The 6,129-nt window shown below is 43.3% G+C and overlaps 1 long non-coding RNA gene across 1 annotated transcript; it reads left to right on the forward strand.

Annotated features, from left to right (window-relative positions):
- The first annotated feature begins 1,534 nt into the window (after positions 1–1,534).
- LOC138838550 (uncharacterized) lies at positions 1,535–3,655 on the forward strand. The gene is made up of 3 exons (XR_011375656.1): positions 1,535–1,785; positions 2,137–2,190; positions 3,604–3,655. It is a non-coding gene; the product is annotated as an uncharacterized lncRNA (long non-coding RNA).
- The last annotated feature ends 2,474 nt before the right edge of the window (positions 3,656–6,129 follow it).

Consider the following 6,129-nt stretch of genomic DNA (forward strand, 5'->3'; position numbering starts at 1 on the left):
TAATAGTTTGTTAACCATGAAAACAATAAGATTAATTACATGGAGGCATTATAAATACCCAGGAATTGGTAGGAATGTAGTCTATATAACTGAATAATGTATAGACATCTCTAGCACTCTATATCTGTATTTCAATCTGTTCTTATTTTGTCAACCGCTGGGGCTTGATCTCAGGTACTCGAGACTGCCTGTCAGCTCAATTTGCCACAGGCTGGCAGGTTGACACTCACCCATTCATGAATTGGGCCTTGAAGGCTGTGAGTTCAGATGCCAGCACTCCCAAAAAATGAATCGTGTAGTAAGAAGCTGATGGTGACACATGTTTTCCTTTTCTGTGAAAGTCCTGGGTGTCAGGAAGGACGTGCAATACATATGCAAAACTATATCCTATGTAATCAATGTAATCACTGTTCTATGTGTCATAATAGTTAATAAAATGAGTAGTCAGTACATGAATAAAACAAAAAATAAAATAACTACACTGAATGCAATATGGAATTAACATATGTTTAAAAATATAAATCATATATTTAAAATGTAAACAAATAGTATGTTTTCTAGTGGTGGGCATCGATTTCAGGCCTAAGAAACAGACTTGAATTTCTTGAATTCAAGGAGGCAAGCTTCCCCTTCCCACACAGTGCAACAGCAGGGTTACCTAGACCATGAGTTCAAATCCCAGTCCTGTCAGAAAAAAAATGGCATCTCTATGCTATGTGATGCCCAATTCGTAGGTATTTCATTTGGCCTCCATTTAATGAAGGTGATTGTTTAAATGCTTCATAAAGTATTAATTAATATTAATCAGTGTCCTGTTATGTAATTGTGTATAATTTTATCCTCTAAACATTCAAGTACTGCCCATTTAATCATGACATACATCACATTCCTTTGGTAATCATATGAGTAGGAATGAATTTCATAGGATGTCCTGCCATTTGTTGGTGGCAGGACCAGGATTCAAGCTGTGGGCTCCAGCTCCTACCACTTAAACCTGAGGATAGAGAACTCACAGGTCTTTCCAAGAACATCAGCAAAACCAGGCATCAGTGGCTCTCAGCAGTCCTCCTTAAAACTTACAAGGCTGTGAAAGGAGGATCATGGTCAAAGTCACCCTAGGCAGGAAAGTCCTTGAGACTCCTGTCCAACTTGTGCCATCAAAGACAGAAGTAAAGCCATGTGGCTCCAGTGGTAGAGAGCTAGCCTTGATCAAAAACAACTCACAGATTGTGCCCAGATCCTTAGTTCTAGGTCTGGGAACAAACAGACATACACAACAATCTGTGCAGCCATCCGGCTAAAGTGGGTCACTCTCTTGTCCCCAACTGGATTGGACAGAGTTCCCTGGGAAAGGGGCTGCCTTCATTTTGACTCCACCCATTCTGCCTGCATCAGAAGATTCCAGCCACCCTTCTATTGTTTCATGGTTCTTTCTGACCAATGGGATAGAAGAATGGTGGCCACGCCCACATTCCTTGCTGCCCAGTAGCACCTTGATTCACTCTGTTTGTTGACACCACTACCTCCCCTCTAACCCGGACACGCCTCTCATGTTCCCCACAGTCTGGCCCACGACCTGCCACAAATGTGCCCCAGGGGTGGGGGTGGGGGTTGACCCGAGGATGCCACCCCCATCCCCAGTGGATATTGTCCAGGATACGGGGAGATGCAGGTTGGGTGAGGAGTGGGCGCCAAAGATCCCCTGGCCTGGAGTAGTCGGAGCCACACAGCAGCATATCTGCGCCCTTCCACTCCCTGGTGGGAACCCAGTGGCTTTAGTCAGAGGTGGGGAGCAGCATGTCTACACCTGCCTTCTGGGTTTTTTTCCTTTTTTTCTGGGGATGGGAGGTGTTGGAGGCAGAAGATAGACACCCTTACTGTGTGAGACCTTGTCTTTTGTGCTCAGTCAAACTTTCACCTGAAGACAGAGAGACAGACAGAGAGAGAGAGAGAGAAAGAAAGAGAGAGAGATTGAAAGAGAGAGAGAGAGAAAGAGAAAGAGAGAAAGAGACAGAGACAGAGAGACAGAGAGACAGAGAGACAGAGACAGAGACAGAGACAGAGAGACAGAGAGATAACCTTTTTCCTTGTACAGCCTGACTGTGCTCAGGTGAGTGATCAGTTGGCAAATTGCAGGTGCTGCATGGAGGAGTCTTCTGTCACCTGTCTGGAAGGAGGCCGAATGCTTTGGTAACTTCTACCTGTTATCTTTGGGGCATGTATGGGTTTCACAGCTGAGGTCTGGGGGCCTGGAAGGGTGAGAGGCTTGAAGGGGACACAGCACAGTTAAATTACAAGAAAAGGGATCTGTGTGCAATGGAACTGTGTACTCCCTTGGGCCTGGTTGGTGGCAGTGGGAGCTTGGGAGGACCTGGGAGTGTTGCCTGCAGGGGATGGCTTCCCAGGAGGACAGAGAGCATGGCCAACTCTTAGTAAGGATATGAGTTCTGCTAGTATGGAGCGCAACAGCATAGGTCAGTCTCTGGGTCTTCTCATAATGACGTCTGATGGGCGAGGCCAACCCTATCTTAAATCTTGAGCTGTGATCTTCAGATCTCAGCGTCCTGAGTACCTAGTATTATAAGCATGAACCTCTGGCACTGGGACTCTGGTTCTTTTTGGTATATTAGGGTTTGACGTCAAGGCCTTAGGCTTGCCAGTCAAGTCTTCTACCATGCGAGTCAAGCTTTTCTGTCTTGGGCATTTCTGAGATGGAGAATTAATATATGCTCATTCTGGGCTGGATCATGGTCCGCCTATCTGTGACAGGCATGAGCCACGAGGCCCGTTCTTCTGTAGTTGGGATGGTAGATATGTAGCGACATGCTCAGTCATTGGTTTAGATGGATTGTCCCAAACTCAGTCCACGGCAGCCGATTCTTGACCAGATGTGAGTCTCTGGGTTGGGCCTCAACCATTGGACTTCAATCTCCTCATGGGACAGTTGTGAGGAAACAAGGGATTGATACAGAGGGATCTCTGGAGCAGGGACAGGCACAGAGGGAGGGGCCATCTGATACTGTTCTTGGCAATTCTGTGAGCATATGATAGGAAGATACCCGGAAAGATCTCAGATGGTGTGTGTTATTAATGGTGCAACAGTTTTGGGATTATGAAACAAAACATCGCTCTCTTTCTTTATTACTCTATCCCCATGAGTAACGGGATCCTTCACTTTGTTCAGTTTTGAAGCTGGGGAAACTGAGGCACAGAGAAGCCTGGTGACCTACTAATGACTCCCAGCTGACAGGAAGCTCGGCCTGACTTCTCTGCCATGCTCCCTAGGACAATGGGTGCTATTCAGTCCACTTCTTGTGGTGGGAAGTCCACTTCTTTTCAGTCATGGGGCTTGAACTTTGGGCCTAGGGCAGCTCCCTGAGCTCCTCAGCTCAAAGCTACCACTCTACCACTTGAATCACAGCACCACTTCCAGTTTTTTGGTGGTTCTTTGGAGATAAGAGTCTCACAGGTGTTCCTGCCCGGGCTAGCTATAAACCACAATCTTCATATCTCAGCCTCCATTGTATTTAGGATTATAGCCTGAGCCACCAGCACCTGGCTTAAGTGGAATTCTGACCTTCTTTCTTTCGCTTTCTCTCTCAGGAACTGATTCAATGGGTGCTGGAGGAGGTGGTCCAGCATCCCCATGTGGCTGGAACCAAGGTGGTCCTCTCATTCTCGAGGTAGGCTGTGGGTCAGGAGCTGTCTCGATCATTCTGTTGTACCAGCTCCATGAGGTAAGTCCCTCTGTGCCCTGGCTACACTGTGACAGTCATCCATTGTCCATCTAGCCTTACTGGACTCAGTACTGTGTTCAATGCTCTTTTCTAGCAAAAATTCCTGGCTAAAATTATGATACAGAGTTATAGAATGAAAATGTAATGCCATCTTAAGAAAGTCATTTAGCGTTTTGGGAATGTGGCTTCATGGTATGGTGATTGCCTAGCATGCATGAAACCCTGGGTTCAATTCCTCAGTACCACATAAATTGAAAAAGAAACACAAGTGGTGGAGGGTTAGCCTTGCGGAAAAAAAAAACGCTGAAGAATAATTCCCAAGCACCGAGTTTCAGCCCCAGGACTGCCAAAATTACAGCAACAACAACAATGGACATTTAGTTAGTAAATGCGAAATAAAGAACCCATACTTGGAATATATAAATGCTCCTTCCATACTGATACCTGACAATAGTTCCTAATACATGTACTTTACCTATGTTAGGATTCTGTGTTGAAAAAATGTTTTGTTCATTAGGTCACGGCAATTAATGCTGGGAATGTGCTTAGATGTCAGGTGAAGATTAATTCTGGAAATTCAAAGATTCCAGGCTTTTGAGTGGGGTCACTGCTAATGACAATGAGAAGGATAGTGTAAGTGAGATTCAGAAACTATTTTGGCCAGTCATCTTACAAAAAAGGCGGAGGCTAATTAACAGTATTGACAGAAGAGAAGGAATAACCCCAGATGGAAAGAATAAATTATAGTAACTAAGGTATAGCAGAAACCGTTCTAGGGAACCATTTTTGCTTATTAAAGAACTAGTTATCAACTAGGCTAATTCCTCATTGCCTTTGGCATTCAAAATCTCCTAGGCTAGTTCTTAATCTCTGTGTGATGAATGTATCTCCTATGCTGATCTTTCATACCTGATCTCCTTTGCTTTCTAAAAGTCTGTCTTGCTGTATTTATCTATGAACATTTCCTAATACTAAATACACCTACAAAGATGAAAGAGGATGCTAATGTAAGAGTCCCATAGCTCATGAGTCATTTATGTAACAAAATGGAAAAGGACATATTTATTGCTACCTTAATTATTCTGAAAAGCTGCAATGTCACATCATATGGTTCATATTTCCATTCTTTGTCTACATAGTGACATTAAGTGCACATAAATGCAAATATGAGCGGGGTGCTGGTGGCTCATGCCTGTAATCCTAGCTACTCAGGAGGTTGAGTCCAGAGGATTGTGGTTCAAATCCAGCCTGGTCAGGAAAGTCCATGAAACACTTATCTTCAATTAACCCCAGAAACCCGGAAGTTGTGCTGTAGCTAAAGTGGTAGAGTGCTCAAGTTGTGCTGAAGAGCTGAGAGACAGTGCCTAGGATCAAGGTTCAATCCCCACAACCAACAAAAAAGTGCAAATATAGGTTTAATTTTCCCCCAAAGGAATGATGAAGTCAATAGTAATCTTCCCAAATGATTTAGTAGTGCACCTACTTTTACTGAATTATTTGTTATGGCTTCTTTGCTAAACATATTCTCTTCTTTAAAAATTGTCAAATATTAGCTTTATAATAAACTTCATCTAATATTTCTTGGTTCAAAAGAGTTCCATAGAGTTGATGTCACGTAGCTTTCTTACTGTCTTAGTTCAAAGCCAACCCAGGCAAGAGAGTCTGTCAAACACTTATCTGTAATTAAACACCAAAAATCCAGAAGTGGAGTTTTGGCTCAAGCAGTGGAGTACTAGGTTTGGTCCAGGTAGGAAAGAAAGACAACTGTTCAGGGACAGGGGCCAGTCTCTAAGTTCAAGCCTCAGAACCAGCACAAACTAAACAAACAAGCAAACAAAACAAACCCTGGGTATTTCTTTGGGACTCTCCTTAAAATAGTGGTGGTCCGAGAAGAGGCTGCTTTTGCTGATCATACTCACTGGATCCTGCTTTTTTGGAATTCTTATTGCTATGGAAAACTCAAGACCAGACTAAAGGAATTGAAAACTGATTCCTGCAACAAGAGAATCATCTCAGGAGTGAAACATCCATCCATAAGACACTTTAAAACCTCCATGTCTTTGCTTCTTTGCAGTAGAACACTTTTAAAACAAAGTTACTTCCTTTTGTTCTATGCCTGCCTTCAAATGGCATATTGTTTCCTTTTGCAATACTCTCAACCAGAAGTTTTATATGAGTAAAGGACACACTCAAAAAAGTCAGGGACAGAGTTTCCTTCCAGCCTTGGATTCTTTTCTTGTACAGTACAAAGGAACGCAATAGTTAACTTGAACTTTGTCATTTCTCTATGTTAAATTCCTCTCCTGGGATCAGTTTCCACATCCAGTAACAGTTACTTCCACTTACTTCAGAAACAATTTATGGTGCTGCTCCAGAAAAAAATGAATGTTTT

This window comes from Dipodomys merriami, unplaced genomic scaffold (assembly GCF_024711535.1).
Source record: "Dipodomys merriami isolate MVZ:Mamm:240054 unplaced genomic scaffold, mDipMer1.0.p SCAF_282, whole genome shotgun sequence".
NCBI classification, from domain to species: domain Eukaryota; kingdom Metazoa; phylum Chordata; class Mammalia; order Rodentia; family Heteromyidae; genus Dipodomys; species Dipodomys merriami.